Genomic DNA, 20,069 nt, shown 5'->3' with positions numbered 1-20,069 from the left:
CTCACAGCGAGGCATCTGAAAAACAAAAATCCCAACGGATATTTCAGCACGTTAAAAAAACAGCACCGAAGGCAGCAGAGGAATTCGGTCAGGGCAAGGGAGAGGGTAGCAGTCGAGCTAAAGGAGGGTGCCAGGCAAACGGGTCAGCTCGAAATACAACGCCGCCTTTAAAAGCTCGAGCGATTCGAACGCTTAAAATCAGCGTGAAGACTAATTGACACAATTCTGAACACGTTCTTCGCAGAGAAGTAAACGCTCTCGCTGGTGTCGGAAAATGCCTCGTCCCTTCCTTACAGCACCGCTGCAGGGAGATAACCCCGTGAGGCTGCAGGACAAGGGCGCGCCGTAATCAGCATCTACGCTCACGGATCCACCGCCGCAGCTCCAGCCCTTGCGCTGCTGCTGCTGCTGCTGCGCATCTCGCTCGCTTGGCCGATAAAGCTGAAAGTGAAGCGTAAAACTTTGAAGAGTAAAATGAAAAAGAAAGAACAAATCTCAGCAATTCATTTTATGCTAAAAAGGCGTGCGCACGCTTACATACGTACAATGAGAAGACTCGTACTATAAAAATATTTGATTTTCCTTTTGCGTTCATTGAAATTGCGTAGCTGTGAATTCATACCGTTAAATTATCTACCTCCAAGCTACACAGCTATCGTTTGACCAGGGGTTTTGCGTGTGTGACATGACTAGGAGGGACGCCTGGCCAGCTGCGCCGAGACCGATGCTACCGAACTGCCGGGGAAACGCGCCGTCGAAAGCGAGACAGAAATAAAGTGCTTCAGAGCACTCTGCCAAAAGATCAGGAAAAAAGCCCCTAACGTTCAGTTGCCTCTCTTTTTAAACGTTTAGAGCAACTACCCAACTGCTTAAGCACACCTAATAAATTATACACTACAGCTATTTGGCAGCTGCAGTTTAAACAACGCAAGTCAGTTTGGAAATTAGACAATTTTAACTTTCTTTTTAAAATTTCATTTATGATAGAAAAATCAGTGAGATAAGAGATCTCCCATACGGTTTTACTTTTTTTGGGGGGGGGGGGGGGGGGGGGGGGGGGGGCAGGCGGTGGGGAATATCAAATCCCCGGTGCTGCAATACATCAGGCTACCAAAAAGGACTGGCAGGTTTGCTAACGCTGTTGGCTGTACCCAAGCGTGCGGAGGAACGCGTCTTTACGATCTCTCGACCGTTACACCCGAGAACCAAAGATCAGCCGTACGTCGACTATCGGAAGACGTGCTGCGCTTGGGTCTGTGCAAGGAAATCGACCTACCCCTTTTTTTTTTTTTTCCAGAGAGAGAGCGAAAAGTCTCCTTGCGGATGACTTCTACTGCCGAGCACGTCATCTCTGAAGATCCATTCTGATGGGAAGTTCGTAAAAGGCAACTCCTTGAACGAGAAAGATTTCCATTCTGGAAAATCTCTTTCCAACCGAAGTCAAAATTACGCGCTGCAGGTTAAGGAAAAAGGACGTGATAGAAGCAGTAACTCACCAAAACCACATCAGGACTCTCTGTTGCTAGTTACGAGGCTGCTACCGCTTCTCGGGAAAGCCTGGAAAACACACCGAAGCGACGCCGATTTGTCCCGTGTTGTCCACGCCTCTTCTTTGACCTTGATTGCTTTTAGCACAGATGCCAGTATCTCAGTAAGGTTTTCCAGTGCTCCTGCAAGGTATTTTAAACACTGACTGACTGAAAAAGCATTAAGCTTTTATCGTGAAAACAAAGCCTGTTTCTCCCGAACATCCCAACTCTTACAAACGGTTCCTTTCCTCTTCTAGTCCAACATTATTTTCACAGCACCCTTTAATAGCAAGCACACAGAAACAGAAGACTCTGCTTTCAGGAAGAGAAAACAGACGAAGGAAAGCAAGCCTTGAATAGGCGTACCACGCTCCAGAACAGACCTTTATTTTTAGTATTTGTGTTAAAATATTTCATGTTAAAAAATCAGAGAGAAGGAGAGCTGCCACATTCTTCGTGTTGACTGTAAAGTCCGTGCTACAAGCACCTTAGGAAAAATGCAGACACACATCACAGGCATACCTTGTACTTGCAGACCACTATGGATCCTTTCCATCCGTCTCGTACTTTCACGGCAGTTGACATTCTGCTGAGAGGAAAGGCAAAAAAAAAAAAAAGTTTAGCACAAAGCTTCCTTTTCTGTGAAGACTACAACTGAGTGGAGGAGAAAGTATTTTGCATCATCTTTGGTGCAGTTGTTGAGACAGGCCACTAGAGCTTATGCATGTTTTAGACAACCGTGCCTTTTCTTTTGGCTCATCGGCAGCTTTAGTTTCGCTAGAACTCACTTGCCTAGAGACGCGCAGGTGACAGGCACAGACACCTACGTACGTTTTCTCAAGCCTAAGTAGAGCCGCGATTTCCTCACCCGATACGTCCCAAGTTGAGTATTTTTGTTAAAGAGTACGGCAACCCGTCTGTCCTCGCGAACTCGCTGCAAAAGAGGAATCCTTTTTTCCAGGCCGTTTCTCCAAACGGTCGAGATCTTTGAAAACTGCAGTTGTGCCACCAAACCTGCTCAGGGTCCCTCCCAACCTTCGACCATCGTTAGATTTAACAGGCACACGCTCTATTCCGTCTTCCAACAGCAAAAATACATAACGCCCCCAGACCCCGAGCGCAACCCTACGGACGTCCACACGCACCTCGCTGTTTTGATGAGGAGCCACTGAGCACCCCTGCGAGCACAGCGGGATCATGCGCAAGACCAGCGTCCTGGTTTCGGCTGGGATAGAGTTAATTCTCTTCCTGGTAACTGGTATAGCGCTGTGTTTTAGATTTAGGACGAGAAAAACGTGGGTAACACGCTGATGTTTTAGTTGTGGCTAAGTAGCGCTTACGCTAGTCGGGGACTTTTCAGCTTCTCATGCCCTGCCAGCGAGAAGCTGGGAGGGACCTTAGCCAGGACAGATGACCCAAACCGGCCAAAGGGACAGTCCGTACCATATGACGTCACGCTCAGTACATAAGCTGGGGGAGTTGGCCGGGCGGCGGCGACTGCCGCTCGGGGACCGGCTGGGCATCAGTCGGCGGGCGGTGAGCAATCGCATTGTGCGCCGCTTATTTTGTATATTCTTTTATCGTTACGATTGTTTCCCCTTCCTGTTCTGTCCCATTAAACTGTCTTTACCTCACCCCACGAACTTCACTTTTTTTTCCGATTCTCTCCCCCACCCCACTTTGGGGGCAGGGGGAGCGAGCGAGCAGCTGCGTGGTGTTTAGCTGCCTGCCGGGTTAAACCACAACAACCAGCTTCACCTAAGCCGATTTCAGCGAATGCAGCTTCTGAAGCTTTAAACTGAAAACCGTATCTTGACACTTTGCCGCGGCAGAAACGATCCGTAACTAGAACTCTACAAAAACGCAGTAACGCACGTTGCAAACCCACAGCAGCGACAGCTTCAGAAATATTTCTACCGGGAACAAGGGAAAAAAAAAAAAACAGTTTCATCTCACGCACAGGAAAGCAGCAGGCAGAGAAAAGGGTCGGCATTCGTAGCCCTTGCAGGACGCAGGCATTCTCCTTCCATTCCTAAACCCGCCTCTTAGGTCGAAACATCACAACACTACTACGGCAATATCGAGAGCAGGGAACAGCAGCCCTGCCGCTGGATGTGCTACTGACTGATGCTATTTACGTAGCAGGACACCTAGACAGAGGGGCACGTTTTTCCACACACAACCCTGAACTTCCTGAAAATTTAAGTTTACCAAAACGAGCCATTTGGAACACATTGCCAAACAATGTTTGGCAATAAAACTTTGATGTGTTTGACACACACAAATTTGGGGTAACTCGCTACTTGCTTCCTGCTGTTGTTGTTCTTCCTTCAGAAATTCTACTTGTAGCCAAGTTATTCGCTACCGGTTCAAGCATTTACCTTCCAGGTATTACCAGCACATTTACACAGGCGAGGAACTAAATCGCTCTTCTAAAACTACCCGAGTGAAAATTACAGCCACGAAAGAGGAGTGACAGAGAAGAAAAGGAGAGGTCAGGCAGCAAGAGAGCTCTGCAGGCTGCCACCAGTCAACATCGCACTCTTTTTAAAAAAAAAAAAAAAACACAAAACACAAACCAAAAAATAACACAAACACAAAAAGCCCACAAAAACCAACAACAAAACAAAACCTTGACGTTGTACCTTTTTTTTCTTTTGGAGCTCGTCCCTGTCTCAGCAGATTGTCTCGTCAGAGCATGAAATGCAGGTGATCCGTATCCCGATGACATCTGCACGCGATGAACACGTGTTCAGAAATAGTCCAGATCTGTAAGACCGGTGTCATTTGTGTGGTTTTAATAATCATAACTCCGTTTTATTGACCGATGCATTTGCGAGGAAACTAAGTAACTTTTAAACGTAGCCTCTCCTTGGGGAGAAAAATGCGTTAGGGAGTGAAAAAAATGATGATTCAGAGCTCCCAACCATGACGGAGCAGCGGGGAAATTAACGAAAGTGAAGGCCAACAGCAGCAACACGAAGCGACATTTGGCTTTAATTCTGATCACGTACTTAAGCGGCTCTCCAAGTCTATGCCTCGAGCCTATGAACGACTAGCCCTTTTTCGGAAGGACCAACTTTTTTCCTTAAAAGTCCTAGACTGAAGACTCCACTGAACAGAACGTGGATTGAGCCACAGGACAACGTGCCATCAACACTCTCGGAAAAAAAAAATCAAGTAAAAATCAAGTTTAAATATCAGTTTCCATCGTGTCTCATTCATTCCGTTTCTAGTGATACCTGGGTGCTCCAAAATTCACTCTCCTGACACCACGTAGTACTACAAATTGAGTTATGCCTATAAAAATAAAAGGCTATTTCCAACCTGCCCATAAAATCAGTATGAACAAACAGAAGAGAAACACTTGAACTTAAAGAAGGACACAGGCAGCTCTTAATTTTTCACAGATGAAAGCTCATTCTTTTCCCTGAAAGGAAAACACTCGTAACTACGAGTTACGTAGGGAGCACCTGCAGCGACCTTGGACGCGCCAATGTTTCTCCCGGCTCCCCCGGCCCCACACGTGCCATCACCTGAGCAGCAAGCGGCGTCAACCACGCAGGATTTTCTTCACGTGACGCAGAAGGTGACGCTGGGAAAAGAGGAGGCACAAAATGAACCTGTTTGTCACACCCAGCCAACGGCGAAAACCCAGGGAAGGATTCTGCCGTGCGGGGCCGGGCTGTGCACCCCGGGAGCTCCAGCCGGCCGGTTTCGCTCCCCTTTGCCGGGTACCGGGGAGACACCGCCGCCTCGTGCTGCCGCCTGCCCCCCGGGGGACCTCGCTTCAGCCCTCGGGAACGGGACCGGGAGAGACCCTCCACGCAAAGAGAGCGGATCCACGCGTGGCGTGGATTTAATCCCCGAGGGAAGAGCCCGGGCTCCCCGCTAGCAGAAGGACAACTCGCCTCCCTGCCGCTCGGAGCGCCTTGCCGGGGACAGCCCTGCCTGCGCCTGGCTGCTCTTCAGCCGTGCTGGGAGTGCAGTCTGGCCGACGGATGCTCCGGCAAACAGACACTGCAGCGAATCGCAGCTCCCGCTCGTTACAGCTGCTGGTAATTTTGCCTCTGGCTAAGGCATGCCCCAGACAGCGGACACCCCGTCTCGTTCCAGCTCCTGCTTGCGACGGTTCTGGCTAATTGAAGCTCCAGCTCTGCACCGTTGATTTCAGCTCCTTCTCCTTACAAGCTCCAGCTATTTGCAACAGCCTGGGCTTTTGACAAGGTCGTAAACCAATCGCCGTCAAAACTCGACTATTAGGATTAAATATCATAGTTGGACATTGTATAAACATTAATTAGTTTGTACGACTAATCAGTTAATAACTATTCGAAGCAGTCGACAAGCAAGAGCTGGACTCGAAGAGGGCGTGCGGGGTCTGAAAAGCAGAGACCACCTCTTCCCCCCAGAGACCACCGCAGACGTTGAGTTGGGCCTGGTGCGTGCCGGCCTCCCGCACTTCGGGGTCCAGCAGGACCAGAGCCCCTCCCCCCGGGGAGGGTCCACGCACCCTGCCCACCCCCTGCTTTCCCCCGCAGCCCCCAATGCCCTCCCAGCCCCCCGCACAAACGGCCAAACCAGCTTCTGCTTTGGGCCCCCAAACCAGCTCACTTGGCACCCATTTCTGAGCCCAAAAACCCAGCTGCTGCGCCTGTTCTCAAGGCCCAAAGATGCCCCCGGGGAGGGCAAGCGCTTGTGTGATGCTTCGGGCAGAAACGGGGCTGAAAGGTCCGATCCCGGTGCCGGGGGAGCAGAGGCGAGCTGGCTGGGACCAGCTTTTGCTCCTAGAACGACCCCAAGTCCCTGCTCCGAGGGCTTCCCCTTGGGGCCCTGGGGTGGACCTGTCCCTCCCCTTCAAATGCTCCAGCAGTTTCGGGGGCAGAAGGCCGTTTCTAAGCCCTCTCTCCAGCAGCTCCTCCCTCGACTCGGCCCGTGAAGCCCCCAGGCTCGAGCACCTCGCTGGGGCGGGCGGCCTCCATTGCCTACAGGCTGCCCGTCTGCCTGCAGGGAGGGCTGGGGGGTGCCCGGCCCCACGGGGCGACAGCGGGGACTCGCAGGGAGGGTCTGTTTGCACACAGCGCCCACCCCGCCCCCCCGCCCCGGCCCCACTGCGCGGCCCCCCTAGGGCACACAGCCCCGCCCCCCAGCCCCACTCCCCAGATGCTCACAGCCCCTCCCCCGCCTGGAGCCCCCCCAGCCCCCGTCCCCGGAGCCTGCAGGACCGCCCCCCCCCCCGCCACAGCCCCACTCCTCGGCTCCCCGGGCCCGCGGCCCCTCACACTCACGCTGCGCCGCCGCCTCGGTGCAGAGCCCGCCGCGCGCCCCGTTGAAATACCCTCCGCAGCCAATCAGCGCGCGGCTCCACCGGACCGCCCGCGCGGGGCACGCCAGGAGTTGTAGTCCCCGCCCCGGGACCGCGCATGCGCACGGCGCCTCGTGCAGCCCGGCTGGCTGTACATCGACACCCGTACAATGGAGGTGATCGTGCACCGACCCTGGTGCAACCCTTGTGCCCCCCCATGCTCGCAGCCCCTCCCCGGTGTTTGCAAGCGCCTCCCAGCCCCAGGACCCCCGGTGCTCACAGCACCCGACCACACCATTTTCCAGCCCCGTGGGAGCCCCAAGCCCCACTCTCAAGCCCCGCCAGGACCCACAGCCCCACTCCCCAGCTCCTTGGGGGACTGCAGCCCCCGCCCCCAGCCCCACTCCCCAGCCCCCCTAGGACGAACAGCCCCCCCTCCCCGGCCCCCTCCGGGACGCACAGCCCCCCCCAGCCCCCCTCCCCGGCCCCCCCGGGACGCACAGCCCCCCCCCAGCCCCCCTCCGGGACGCACAGCCCCCCCCAGCCCCCCTCCCCGGCCCCCCCGGGACGCACAGCCCCTCCCCGGCCCCCTCCGGGACGCACAGCCCCCCCCAGCCCCCCTCCCCGGCCCCCTCCGGGACGCAGAGCCCCCCCCCCGGCCCCCCTCCCCGGCCCCCTCCGGGACGCACAGCCCCCCCCGGCCCCCCTCCCCGGTCCCCCCGAGACGCACAGCCCCCCTCCTCAGTCCCCCGGGGGGTCCCCAGCCTCCCGCCAGCCCGCCGTGCCCGCAGCACCTCAGACTGCCGCCGCCGCCGCCGCCGCCGCCGCCGCCGCCGCCGCCGCCGCCGCCGCCGCCGCCGCCGCCGCCGCCGCCGCCGCCTGGGTGCAGAGCCCGCCGCGCGCCCCGTTGAAATATCCTCCGCAGCCAATCAGCGCGCGGCTCCTCCGGGCCGCCCGCGGGGGGCACGCCGGGAGTTGTAGTCCCCGCCCCGGAAGTGCGCATGCGCACGGCGCCTTGTGCACGGCGGGTGCCTGCGCAGGGACCTCCCTGCAACGGTGGGGATTGTGCAGGGACCTTTGCGCAGCGGGGGGTCGGTGTGTGGAGACACCCATGCAATGGGGGGGGCAGTGCAGGAAGACCCTTATGCAATTGGTTGGTGTGCAGGGGACCCTCGTGCAATGGCGGGCAGGTGCACGGGGACCCTTGTGCGATGGTGGGGATTGTGCAGGACCCTCGTGTTACAGTGGTGGTTATTTTTCTCGGCAGTACCCTTGGGTTCGGGAGCAAAACAGCCGGTGCCTGAAACCACTGGGGTGTTTTGACTGCTGCTGAGCAGCCTCGAGGCCGCCTCTGGTTCCCACATGGCTCCCATGGTGCGCGTGGACCCTCCTGCAACGGGTGCAGGTGTGCAAGGAGGGTGATCCGGGGTAGGGGTCCCTCTCTGGAGGCACCCAGCTCGAGCTGGCACCTAAGAACTAATCAAGGAGTAATGAGGAACCTTCTCTTGCACCTGACGTTAACCAGCGGGATCCCAGGGTCAGACCCTGTTACGGTGATTGGACCCTGGGGAGGTGGCAGAGGGTGCCCTGGACAGGTTGGGGGGGTTCCCTGGGGAGGAGGGGAGCCCCCACCCCCCTGACTGTGGGCACTCCCCCCAAGGAGCAGAGCATGGTGCAAGACTTTAGGGAGGATGAGGGCTAGCAGGTCCCCGAGATGGCAGTGCCGGCTCTTCCCAGTGTCTCCCCAGTGCTGGAGGGGGTGTGCGTGTGTGTGTCTCATGACCATGGGGATGGGGGGGGGGGCGGCCTCAGGATGGGGCAGGGGGGGAATCCTGGGGTCCGGGAGGGACCCTGGGAGTGGGGTAGGTAGGGGGACATTGGGGGACAGAGGTGTTTCTCGGGAGATTGAGGACACCATGTGGGGAGTTGAGACTGGGAGGGATGACCCTGGGGAGGTGGGGGGCACCGCGGGGAGAAGGGATCCCACCCCCGACACCTGCAGCCACCCCCAGGGGCAGCTGGGACCCCGACCCACTGGGGGACCAGGATGGGAACGATGGGGACTCACTCATGGATACTGCACAGGTAATAAAATAGTTCATGCTGCACCCTGTTGTAGGGTCTCTGGGGTGCCCTGGGCGCCGAGTCCCCATGACAGCCGGCCCTTCCCGGGGGTCCCCAGGCTGCCGGGTTCCTCTGGCCCCAGCCGGCGGGAGCTGTGTCCTCCCAGCCGCTGGCCACGCAATGGCAGCACCGACCCACGGCCACGCGGAGACAGGGCTGGGGACAGGGCCGGGGTTGCCTGCGCTCCACCTGGGTCTGCAGGGCTCGGGCAGGGGGGACCCGGCATCCTGCAGCTCCGCTCCCACCCTGGGGACCCCAAACACCCCCGGGGGTGCGTCGCTGTCCCTGTCGCTGGTGGCAACCGGCATGGGGGGAAGGTGACAGTGAGGGTCCCCGCCAGTGGCCCGGAGTTCATCACCGCTGGGGGGACAGGGGACAAGCAGGGCCAGCACCGAGGAGCGACGGCAGCACAGCCTACTCTCTGGGGGTCCCCACCCCCTGTCCCCAGGGGTCCCCTCCGTCCCCGTGGTTTATTGGGGGAACACAGAGCCCAACGACCAGCCGCAGGGACAGGGGACGGGGAGCTGCCCCAGGGATGGGCACAGCACCGGGACACGCCGATACTCTTGGGGGTGCTGGCATGCGGGGGGGGGGCACCCTAACCATTGCCGCCCGGGATGACGAATGCACCGGGATGAGGGAGGCACCGGGATGGGGACGGCGCATGGAGGGGCCAGAGCCGGCGCGCGAACGCCGGGCTGCAGGACCACGCTTCGGCTTCGGGGCGGCAGCAGCGAAGGCGGCGGGGGCGGCGGCGCTGCTGCGCACCTGAGCGGTGCCGGCGCTGCAGTACCGCGATTCGGCCACGGGGCGGCAGCAGCGAGCAGCCGCCGGGCGGCGCGTGCACGGGGGCGGCACCGGCGCTGCAGGTCCGCGCTTTGCAGGCCCAGCGCCCGCCGGCACCGCGCACGTGGGGCGGCAGCGGCGTTTCCTTACCGGAACGAACCAACGAACGCGGCGGCATCACCCCGCAGGCACCACAGTACGGCATTGCCGTTACCGGCGGACGGCAGCGCGGAGAAAGGGGGCGCCACCGCGCATGCGCGGCTCAAGAGCTGCAGTACCCAGTTTTGGTCGCTCGGTGGCAGCAGCGAACAAAGGAGAGCGCGCCACTGCGCATGCGCGGCTGAAGCACTGCAGTACCGAATTCTGGTCGCTCGGTGGCAGCAGCGAGCAAAGAAAGGCGCGCCACCGCGCATGCGCGGCTCAAGAGCTGCAGTACCGAATTCTGGTCGCTCGGTGGCAGCAGCGAGCAAAGGAGAGCGCGCCACCGCGCATGCGCAGCTGAAGAGCTGCAATACCGAATTCTGGTCGCTCGGTGGCAGCAGCGAGCAAAGAAAGGCGCGCCACTGCGCATGCGCGGCTCAAGAGCTGCAGTACCCAGTTTTGGTCACAGGGTGGCAGCAGCGAGCAAAGAAAAGCGCGCCACCGCGCATGCGCGGCTCAAGAGCTGCAGTACCCAGCTTTGGTCGCTCGGTGGCAGCAGCGAGCAGAGGAGAGCGCCCCACCGCGCATGCGCGGCTCAAGAGCTGCAGTACCCAATTCCGCCCGCCGGGTGCCACCGTCGCCTCACCGGCCCTTTCCCCTTCTCTCCGCCCAGTTCGTACCATCGAAAGACGGTAACTGCTTACTGGCGGTACTGGGCTTAGATTTCCCTGCCCTTTTCCCACTCGCGGCCCGGGCACTAATCTTCATCGCCTCTGTACCAAAAAGCACCCGGTGGCTCCAGCATTTCAGTCCTTTCCCTTTGGCCGCTTTACAAGTCCCGTGGTGGTTTCTGCCCGTGCCCCCCAGCCCATTACCCGGGGAGGAGAAGCAGCACGGGGAACCTGTGGAACAGGTTTCTTTCTAACCCGGAGGAAGCCCCAGGGATCGCTGTCTCGGTCTGCAGGTGGCATCGGGGTTGTGGGAGTGACAGCGGCGACTCAACAGATGCTGGAGAGAGATTTAAAAAAAATAAGGCCACACGGGTGACACCCTGAGAGCAGGGGAGGGGCAGCTATGTCCATCAGGAAACCGCGCTTCTGAGCAGACCCGGTGCCAGTGGCTGACCTGCAAACAACGAGCGATACGCTGGTGGTCCTGGGGCTGTGTTGCGGTGTTTGCACCTTTCCTCGCCTCCGTGCTATCAGCACTCTGCTCTCCTCACCCTGCACACGCGCAGGGCTTGCCACTTGGAGGAGAGACACTGCACGACGTCACTTACCACCCTGCCCTCCAGCGTGCAAAGGAATTAGAAATGAGGCAGGGAAAGCCAAGAGGCCTGCTGGTGTATTAGGCGTCCTCAGCAGTTGACCATAGAGCCCGGCAGGTTCCATCCTTGCTCTGTGCTTTTGTAGCTTGAACCCCCGATTGTTTTGCCATCGAGACTGCAAGGCGAGGAATACGCCTCTACTTGAACAAGCAAGACCCCTGCCAAATAGCTGAGCTGTGCGCAGTGATAGGCGGCTGCCTGTGACCGACACCTTTTTCTGCTAACACCAGAGCACGCTTCCCTTGTGAAGAGCCATCGGCAGTACAGAACGGACCTGAGCTCTCCTTGCACCGGCTCCTCAGAGAACGGCGTCTCAGTTCGACTGAAGCGTGCAGCAGCCTGTCGTCATCCCAGCCCCTCGCCCTCGAGCAAGCGGCTGCCTGTAGCAGCGGCAGAACCGCGGCTGCGCAGAGGGGAAAGGAATGGCTTGGCCTCAAGCTCTGCGGGCTGCCTGTGGCCCCTGCGGAGCCGACGACCTCGGCAGCCCATACAAAGGGCGAAGCTAGCAGCCTGAGAAGGAGTCACAGGGTGCTGCAGCTCCTGCCACAACCCTCCTTCCCAGCCTGCTGCTGGAGCACAAGGCACTTGAAAGCAGCAGGAAAGAACAAGGAGGGCAAGATGGCAGGAATAACACGGAGAGCCTAAAGCGTTTAGCCAGCAGGGCTTGCAACTCACCTTGTGCCGTGGTTGAATCCCAGCTGGCAACTCAGCACCACACAACCGCTCACTCGCTCCCCCCTCAGTGGGAGGGGGGAGAGAATTGGAAGGGCAAAAGTGAAAAAACTCCACTTGTAAGGAAAAGGGGGGAAAAAAACCCCAAACAACAGAGAGAAAAACCCCAGACAGACAAGCGGTACAAATGAAAACAACGGCTCACCGCCAACCGACGGATGCCCAGCCAGCCGCAGCCCAGCAGCGGCCCCCCCGCCAACCGCCCCCCGAGTTTTATTTCCTGACGTCACAGGGTCTGGAACATCCCCTGGGTCCGCCGGGGTCAGCTCTCCCAGCGGTGCCCCCTCCCAGGCCCTCGCGCACCCCCAGCCCGCTCGCCGGCAGGGCGGGGCGAGGAGCAGCACAGCCCCCGGCGCGGTGCAAGCGCTGCGCAGCGGGAACTCACGCAGCCCCGCGTCACCGACGCCGTTTGCAGCACAAACCCAAAACGCAGGAGGAGGGAGAGCGGGGTGGGAGTGGGGTGCGGGGGAGCGGGAGGGGGGTGCCAGAGTTTGGGCGGGGGGCAACGGGCAGGTTGGCGGGGCAGGCAGCACCCCAGGGGTCCGGGGCAGAGGGGTTACGGGGAGGCAGTGCGGAACACGGGGGGTGGGAGGAGGGAGAGGAGAGAGGAGGGCAGTGCGGGCACGAGGTAGGAGGGCAGGGGATACGGGGGGCGCGTCACGGGGAAAACCTCGCACGGGAAAGGCGGGGCGGACACCGGGAGGGGCGGGGGGGGACATGCGTGGGGGTGACCTACGCCAGGGGGTCCACCCGGGACCACCCACAGCAGAAAACTCGCCTGGGATGACCCGCAACAGATAATCCGTTCCCGATGACTGACCCTCGCTGGATAACCACGAGCGATGCCCCTCAAGTGGCTGGTGTTTCACCCCAAATCTTCCCCAAATCGGGGGGTGTTTTGCTTTTCCATAATATCAAAATTGGGGTTTTTTCCTTTTCCAAAACATTCCACCATTTGGAGGTTTTTCAACGCTTTTTCACAACAAAAATTGGTGGTTTTTGCTTTTTCGTTTTGTGCGTGAAAATGGGGTTTTTTTTGCTTTCCGGTTGCCCAAATCCAGGCGGATTTGGCTTTCCCGGGAGCTCCAAGTTGGGTATTTTTCCCCCAAAATTGCGGGCTTTTTTTTCCCCACCCCTTGCAGGCCCCGAATTAGGGGTTTTGTGGTATTTTTAGGCCATGGCGGCAGGTCCCGCTCTGCGTGCGCAGCCCTGCAGGGGAAAGTCCCTGTTGGGGGAACTGGCCCCCAATCAGGATGGGAACAGGCGGAAAAGGAGAACAGGGAAGAGGCAGCTTTTGAAAGCGCTTTTATATCTTCAATAGAGAGGTGTTTCGGGGCGGGGGGGGGGTTGTGTCGAGTTTTAAAATCCTTTCTGTAAACAGGGTTTCTTTGCATTTTAAAAACCTTATTATCAGAGACATTTACACTTAATGTATTTACACATATCTCTCTATATATATTTAGTGAATATATTTATGTTTCACTTATACCCCCCTATTTCCCACTTCTTATATATAATACCTGCTCCGACTATGGATCTGTTGACTTACATATTTTGAACACTTAAATGTCTTTATAGACTTCTCTATTTACACTTACATATATTTACACCTATATCTTTATAGACTTAGGTTTTAGACTTAGATGTCTATTTACACTTGTACATAATCTCTTAGATTACATATAATGTCTATGTAGACTCTCTATGTAACACGTAGTAAGTGTAGATAGCGGTATCTATTCAGACCTTTTTCTATTTTAAATTCCTTCATGTATAAAATGTATCATCCTTTTTGCATTTGGAAGTTCTTTATTTTTTGATTTATAGAGACGTGAGTTATTTTTGTATCTTAAAACCCTATATACATCTTTCGAATTTTTTTATACTCTAAAATCCTTTATATAATAGGGCAGATATAGGTCCTTATTTTGAAATCCTTTTGTACGTATAAATTAATATTATTTTTCAATATATGTAACAAGGAGAGATTTTTTTCTATTTCGAGGCCTCACAGATATATTTACAGTTTTTAAAAATTTAGGCAGCAGAGGAATTCGGTCAGGGCAAGGGAGAGGGTAGCAGTCGAGCTAAAGGAGGGTGCCAGGCAAACGGGTCAGCTCGAAATACAACGCCGCCTTTAAAAGCTCGAGCGATTCGAACGCTTAAAATCAGCGTGAAGACTAATTGACACGATTCTGAACACGTTCTTCGCAGAGAAGTAAACGCTCTCGCTGGTGTCGGAAAACGCCTCGTCCCTTCCTTACAGCACCGCTGCCGGGAGATAACCCCGTGAGGCTGCAGGACAAGGGCGCGCCGTAATCAGCATCTACGCTCACGGATCCGCCGCCACAGCTCCAGCCCTTGCGCTGCTGCTGCTGCTGCTGCGCATCTCGCTCGCTTGGCCGATAAAGCTGAAAGTGAAGCGTAAAACTTTGAAGAGTAAAATGAAAAAGAAAGAACAAATCTCAGCAATTCATTTTATGCTAAAAAGGCGTGCGCACGCTTACATACGTACAATGAGAAGACTCGTACTATAAAAATATTTGATTTTCCTTTTGCGTTCATTGAAATTGCGTAGCTGTGAATTCATACCGTTAAATTATCTACCTCCAAGCTACACAGCTATCGTTTGACCAGGGGTTTTGCGTGTGTGACATGACTAGGAGGGACGCCTGGCCAGCTGCGCCGAGACCGATGCTACCGAACTGCCGGGGAAACGCGCCGTCGAAAGCGAGACAGAAATAAAGTGCTTCAGAGCACTCTGCCAAAAGATCGGGAAAAAAGCCCCTAACGTTCAGTTGCCTCTCTTTTTAAACGTTTAGAGCAACTACCCAACTGCTTAAGCACACCTAATAAATTATACACTACAGCTATTTGGCAGTTGCAGTTTAAACAACGCAAGTCAGTTTGGAAATTAGACAATTTTAACTTTCTTTTTAAAATTTCATTTATGATAGAAAAATCAGTGAGATAAGAGATCTCCCATACGGTTTTACTTTTTTTTGGGGGGGGGGGGGGGTGGGGGGGGGGGGCAGGCGGTGGGGAATATCAAATCCCCGGTGCTGCAATACATCAGGCTACCAAAAAGGACTGGCAGGTTTGCTAACGCTGTTGGCTGTACCCAAGCGTGCGGAGGAACGCGTCTTTACGATCTCTCGACCGTTACACCCGAGAACCAAAGATCAGCCGTACGTCGACTATTGGAAGATGTGCTGCGCTTGGGTCCTTGCAAGGAAATCGACTTAACTCCTTTTTTTTTTTCCAGAGAGAGTGAAAAGTCTCCTTGCGGATGACTTCTACTGCCAAGCACGTCATCTCTGAAGATCCATTCTGATGGGAAGTTCGTAAAAGGCAACTCCTTTGAATGAAAAAGATTTCCATTCTGGAAAATCTCTTTCCACCCGAAGTCAAAATTACGCGCTGCAGGTTAGGAAAAAGGACATTAGAGAATCAGTAACTCACCGAAAACACATCAGGACTCTCTGTCGCTAGTTACGAGGCTGCTACCGCTTCTCGGGAAAGCCTGGAAAACACACCGAAGCGACGCCGATTTGTCCCGTGTTGTCCACGCCTCTTCTTTGACCTTGATTGCTTTTAGCACAGATGCCAGTATCTCAGTAAGGTTTTCGAGTGCTCCTGTAAGGTATTTTAAACACTGACTGACTGAAAAAGCATAAAGCTTTTATCGTGAAAACAAAGCCTGTTTCTCCCGAACGTCCGAACTCTTACAAACGGTTCCTTTCCTCTTCTAGTCCAACATTATTTTCACAGCACCCTTTAATAGCAAGCGCACAGAAACAGAAGACTCTGCTTTCAGGAAGAGAAAACAGACGAAGGAAAGCAAGTCTTGAATAGGCGTACCACGCTCCAGAACAGACCTTTATTTTTAGTATTTGTGTTAAAATATTTCATGTTAAAAAAATCAGATAGAAGGAGAGCTGCCACATTCTTCGTGTTAACTGTAAAGTCCACACTACAAGCACCTTAGGAAAAATGCAGACACACATCACAGGCATACCTTGTACTTGCAGACCACTATGGATCCTTTCCATCCGTCCCGTACTTTCACGGCAGTTGACATTCTGCTGAGAGGAAAGGAAAAAAAAAAAAAAACATTTAGCACAAAGCTTCCTTTTCTGTGAAGACTACAACTGAGTGGAGGAGAAAGTATTTTGCATCATCTTTGGTGCAGTTGTTGAGACAGGCCACTAGAGCTTATGCATGTTTTAGACAACCATGCCTTTTCTTTTGGCTCATCGGCAGCTTTAGAACTCACTTGCCTAGAGACGCGCAGGTGACAGGCACAGACACCTACGTACGTTTTCTCAAGCCTAAGTAGAGCCGCGATTTCCTCACCCGATACGTCCCAAGTTGAGTATTTTTGTTAAAGAGTACGGCAACCCGTCTGTCCTCGCGAACTCGCTGCAAAAGAGGAATCCTTTTTTCCAGGCCGTTTCTCCAAACGGTCGAGATCTTTGAAAACTGCAGTTGTGCCACCAAACCTGCTCAGGGTCCCTCCCAACCTTCGACCATCGTTAGATTTAACAGGCACACGCTCTATTCCGTCTTCCAACAGCAAAAATACATAACGCCCCCAGACCCCGAGCGCAACCCTACGGACGTCCACACGCACCTCGCTGTTTTGATGAGGAGCCACTGAGCACCCCTGCGAGCACAGCGGGATCATGCGCAAGACCAGCGTCCTGGTTTCGGCTGGGATAGAGTTAATTCTCTTCCTGGTAACTGGTATAGCGCTGTGTTTTAGATTTAGGACGAGAAAAACGTGGATAACACGCTGATGTTTTAGTTGTGGCTAAGTAGCGCTTACGCTAGTCGGGGACTTTTCAGCTTCTCATGCCCTGCCAGCGAGAAGCTGGGAGGGACCTTAGCCAGGACAGATGACCCAAACCGGCCAAAGGGACAGTCCGTACCATATGACGTCACGCTCAGTACATAAGCTGGGGGAGTTGGCCGGGCGGCGGCGACTGCCGCTCGGGGACCGGCTGGGCATCAGTCGGCGGGCGGTGAGCAATCGCATTGTGCGCCGCTTATTTTGTATATTCTTTTATCGTTACGATTGTTTCCCCTTCCTGTTCTGTCCCATTAAACTGTCTTTACCTCACCCCACGAACTTCACTTTTTTTTCCGATTCTCTCCCCCACCCCACTTTGGGGGCAGGGGGAGCGAGCGAGCAGCTGCGTGGTGTTTAGCTGCCTGCCGGGTTAAACCACAACAACCAGCTTCACCTACGCCGATTTCAGCGAATGCAGCTTCTGAAGCTTTAAACTGAAAACCGTATCTTGACACTTTGCCGCGGCAGAAACGATCCGTAACTAGAACTCTACAAAAACGCAGTAACGCACGTTGCAAACCCACAGCAGCGACAGCTTCAGAAATATTTCTACCGGGAACAAGGGAAAAAAAAAAAAAACAGTTTCATCTCACGCACAGGAAAGCAGCAGGCAGAGAAAAGGGTCGGCATTCGTAGCCCTTGCAGGACGCAGGCATTCTCCTTCCATTCCTAAACCCGCCTCTTAGGTCGAAATATCACAACACTACTACGGCAATATCGAGAGCAGGGAACAGCAGCCCTGCCGCTGGATGTGCTACTGACTGATGCTATTTACGTAGCAGGACACCTAGACAGAGGGGCACGTTTTTCCACACACAACCCTGAACTTCCTGAAAATTTATGTTTACCAAAACGAGCCATTTGGAACACATTGCCAAACAATGTTTGGCAATAAAACTTTGATGTGTTTGACACACACAAATTTGGGGTAACTCGCTACTTGCTTCCTGCTGTTGTTGTTCTTCCTTCAGAAATTCTACTTGTAGCCAAGTTATTCGCTACCGGTTCAAGCATTTACCTTCCAGGTATTACCAGCACATCTACACAGGCGAGGAACTAAATCGCTCTTCTAAAACTACCCGAGTGAAAATTACAGCCACGAAAGAGGAGTGACAGAGAAGAAAAGGAGAGGTCAGGCAGCAAGAGAGCTCTGCAGGCTGCCACCAGTCAACATCGCACTCTTTTAAAAAAAAAAAAAAACACAAACCAAAAAATAACACAAACACAAAAAGCCCACAAAAACCAACAACAAAACAAAACCTTGACGTTGTACCTTTTTTTTCTTTTGGAGCTCGTCCCTGTCTCAGCAGATTGTCTCGTCAGAGCATGAAATGCAGGTGATCCGTATCCCGATGACATCTGCACGCGATGAACACGTGTTCAGAAATAGTCCAGATCTGTAAGACCGGTGTCATTTGTGTGGTTTTAATAATCATAACTCCGTTTTATTGACCGATGCATTTGCGAGGAAACTAAGTAACTTTTAAACGTAGCCTCTCCTTGGGGAGAAAAATGCGTTAGGGAGTGAAAAAAATGATGATTCAGAGCTCCCAACCATGACGGAGCAGCGGGGAAATTAACGAAAGTGAAGGCCAACAGCAGCAACACGAAGCGACATTTGGCTTTAATTCTGATCACGTACTTAAGCGGCTCTCCAAGTCTATGCCTCGAGCCTATGAACGACTAGCCCTTTTTTGGAAGGACCAACTTTTTTCCTTAAAAGTCCTAGACTGAAGACTCCACTGAACAGAACGTGGATTGAGCCACAGGACAACGTGCCATCAACACTCTCAGGAAAAAAAAAATCAAGTAAAAATCAAGTTTAAATATCAGTTTCCATCGTGTCTCATTCATTCCGTTTCTAGTGATACCTGGGTGCTCCAAAATTCACTCTCCTGACACCACGTAGTACTACAAATTGAGTTATGCCTATAAAAATGAAAGGCTATTTCCAACCTGCCCATAAAATCAGTATGAACAAACAGAAGAGAAACACTTGAACTTAAAGAAGGACACAGGCAGCTCTTAATTTTTCACAGATGAAAGCTCATTCTTTTCCCTGAAAGGAAAACACTCGTAACTACCCAGGGTTAGTTACGCTAACGAGGGTACGTAGGCACACTCTGTTCACAGCAATTGTTCATCAGCTTTTCTGCACCGGCAGCAAATTTGCCTTTTCCCTGGGTTTGACGCGGAGCACCTGCAGCGACCTTGAACGCACCAATGTTTCTCCCGGCTCCCCCGGCCCCACACGTGCCATTACCTGAGCAGCAAGCGGCGTCAACCACGCAGGATTTTCTTCACATGACGCAGAAGGTGACGCTGGGAAAAGAGGAGGCACAAAATGAACCTGTTTGTCACACCCAGCCAACGGTGAAAACCCAGGGAAGGATTCTGCCGTGCGGGGCCGGGCTGTGCACCCCGGGAGCTCCAGCCGGCCGGTTTCGCTCCCCTTTGCCGGGTACCGGGGAGACACCGCCGCCTCGTGCTGCCGCCTGCCCCCCGGGGGACCTCGCTTCAGCCCTCGGGAACGGGACCGGGAGAGACCCTCCACGCAAAGAGAGCGGATCCACGCGTGGCGTGGATTTAATCCCCGAGGGAAGAGGCCGGGCTCCCCGCTAGCAGAAGGACAACTCGCCTCCCTGCCGCTCGGAGCGCCTTGCCGGGGACAGCCCTGCCTGCGCCTGGCTGCTCTTCAGCCGTGCTGGGAGTGCAGTCTGGCCGACGGATGCTCCGGCAAACAGACACTGCAGCGAATCGCAGCTCCCGCTCGTTACAGCTGCTGGTAATTTTGCCTCTGGCTAAGGCATGCCCCAGACAGCGGACACCCCGTCTCGTTCCAGCTCCTGCTTGCGACGGTTCTGGCTAATTGAAGCTCCAGCTCTGCACCGTTGATTTCAGCTCCTTCTCCTTACAAGCTCCAGCTATTTGCAACAGCCTGGGCTTTTGACAAGGTCGTAAACCAATCGCCGTCAAAACTCGACTATTAGGATTAAATATCATAGTTGGACATTGTATAAACATTAATTAGTTTGTACGACTAATTAGTTAATAACTATTCGAAGCAGTCGACAAGCAAGAGCTGGACTCGAAGAGGGCGTGCGGGGTCTGAAAAGCAGAGACCACCTCTTCCCCCCAGAGACCACCGCAGACGTTGAGTTGGGCCTGGTGCGTGCCGGCCTCCCGCACTTCGGGGTCCAGCAGGACCAGAGCCCCTCCCCCCGGGGAGGCTCCACGCACCCTGCCCACCCCCTGCTTTCCCCCGCAGCCCCC

General features: G+C 54.7%; 1 long non-coding RNA gene across 2 annotated transcripts; it reads right to left on the bottom strand.

Moving 5' to 3' along the window:
• Positions 1-643: 643 nt before the first annotated feature.
• LOC142081487 (uncharacterized) lies at positions 644-4,603 on the bottom strand. Of its 2 annotated transcripts, XR_012673349.1 has the most exons (4): positions 4,175-4,603; positions 2,052-2,115; positions 1,152-1,392; positions 644-791 (listed from the first exon to the last, which is right to left on the bottom strand). It is a non-coding gene; the product is annotated as an uncharacterized LOC142081487 (long non-coding RNA). The 2 variants fall into 2 exon arrangements; XR_012673348.1 differs by lacking the exon at positions 644-791 and having other exon boundaries at positions 1,044-1,392; positions 4,175-4,598.
• Positions 4,604-20,069: the final 15,466 nt, after the last annotated feature.

The sequence above is a fragment of the Calonectris borealis genome, chromosome 3, assembly GCF_964195595.1.
Source record: "Calonectris borealis chromosome 3, bCalBor7.hap1.2, whole genome shotgun sequence".
In the NCBI taxonomy this organism is placed as follows: Eukaryota; Metazoa; Chordata; class Aves; order Procellariiformes; family Procellariidae; genus Calonectris; species Calonectris borealis.
Note: the sequence above shows the minus strand (reverse complement) of the source record. Positions and strands in the feature narration are given on the sequence as shown.